The 2,034-nt window shown below is 29.7% G+C and overlaps 1 protein-coding gene across 3 annotated transcripts in view; it reads right to left on the bottom strand.

The window, feature by feature from the left end:
- The window catches only part of TMED5 (transmembrane emp24 protein transport domain containing 5), a 29,721-nt gene that overhangs the window by 5,150 nt on the left and 22,537 nt on the right, over positions 1-2,034 (bottom strand). The window lies entirely within an intron of this gene.

Below are 2,034 nucleotides of genomic sequence, written 5' to 3'. Positions count from 1 at the left end.
AAAAAGGAAAAAAACAAAACAAAGTAATACAACCCAAATGTGGGGCATTTCCTGAGGAAAATTTTACATCGTATTCTGATTAACATATTCACTGTTACAGTTAACTATATAACCAGTAAACATGACTATTCTGAAGGACAGCATTCACTTAGACCATGCATTCTCAAGGGGGGTGATATTGCTCAGAAAGGGGCAAAATATTCTTAGATAATAATGGTCTGTGGCTCTCCAAAGCTTAATCCTACCTGACAAAATCTTATTCCCTAGAATTCAGTTTTCTCTCATTGGGGTATCTCACAAGCAGCATGAATTCATGGAAGATACACAAAATTTATGTAAGAACAATGCTAGAAAACTACGGTGAATAGACAGCTGTGATTAGAAGACTTCTGATTGATCGACTGCTTGATCTTGAAGTCATATTGCAAGAGGTGGCTGGCAACATGCCTAGTGACTGCTGTTGGCTCCCTTATGTTTGATCCTCAATGTTTATGTTTGATCCTCAATGCTTTTTTTAAGAATTAAATAAAACTAGCTTATGTTTTATTATTTAATTCTACAAGGGTAATTTAGCCTGTCATAAGTTATGCCAAGTGCTGGAAAAAAATTTCAATATCTGAATGACTAGTACCTATTTAAAATTAGTTTCCCATATCAAGCAAAAGTTAAAAGTTAATTTCATTAAAAATAATTTTTAAGAAGTTAATATAATTTTTCAACCATTTTATTAATACTTTTGCTGAAAAAATGTTTTGAATGATTTTTAATTACATTGCTATTATGTATTTATATAAATTGCTACTTTGCATATATAATTGATATATTACTAATATAAGCAAAGAAACTGCATTAAGTTATTTAGAAAATAGTTATAAAGTTAAATTTAATTTTAATAGCTTTCTAATTTTTAACTTAATTTTAGTCTTAATTTTATTTAACTCAACTATATTTAGTCATTTTTAACCCTGCATTGAATAAAAAGAGGAAGCTTTGTACCTATTCTTTTTATGTATAAAGCACAGATAAACATACAGTACATAACACATATGCAGTATATCCATGGTATTAAAATTCCATAGGGGAATGACTAAGAAAAAGAATGTCTACAAAGGCTCCAAGAGGGGGAAGAGAGTAAAATAAAAAATGGTTGAGAAATACTGCCTCAGATGTATGAGCTTCAGCATATGTACAACAAACAAAGATGCCTTAATTCTTTACAGTCATTCCTATATTAATCTCTTTCTACTAATAAATCTGTGTTGACTGCTTTTGGTAGAAAGGAGTTTTATTACTACAAATGATACAAAATATTATTCAAAGAAAAATGCATAAAAGCAAATTTTCCTTTTAAGTAGAATAAAAAGCATACATAAATAGTTCAAAATGTGTAAGTTCTGGTAGGTAATATTAATCCAATAGTCTAGCAAAATGCATTTATATGTAACTCCTCATTCCAGGTAGTGCTAGACAAATAGATATTACTTAAGCTGTTTAGTTGTCTGTTTGGAGATGTTTTTACTAATCCTGACTACTGGAAGGATAATACCTGTTTTGAAGATTTACTTAAGAAAAACCAGTGTCATACTGAGATTTTAGTTGCCTTTACAAAACTAATATAGCTAAAGTTTTGTTTAAATCTAATTTTTAGAAAGTAGATTTGTAAATTTGGTATAGTTAATAAGACTGAGTTGGATTGCCTGGGTTTAGATCCTAGCTTTGCTGTTCACTACCTGTGTAACCTTCAGCAATTTACTTAAGTGTTCCATGCCTCAATTTCCTCATCAGTAAAATGGTAATAATATTATGTACGTCAAAGGATTGTGATCACGCAAAGTGCTTAGAACACTGGCCTGGCACATCAAAAGAACACAATAAATGTGAACTATTATAAACTCAATTCTTTTCTCCCAATAGTTTAACAAGAGATGATTCTATGCAAGAAAGCAGTAAGATATCTTTTTTCTTAACAGTTAATTTTAATTTATCTCTATAAGGGATTAGATAATTAAGGAGAAATAAAAATTGATAGAAATT

This window comes from Propithecus coquereli, unplaced genomic scaffold (assembly GCF_000956105.1).
Source record: "Propithecus coquereli isolate 6110/MARCELLA unplaced genomic scaffold, Pcoq_1.0 Scaffold7, whole genome shotgun sequence".
In the NCBI taxonomy this organism is placed as follows: domain Eukaryota; kingdom Metazoa; phylum Chordata; class Mammalia; order Primates; family Indriidae; genus Propithecus; species Propithecus coquereli.
The sequence above is the reverse complement of the archived record's forward strand: the minus strand, read 5'-3'. Positions and strand labels throughout refer to the sequence as shown.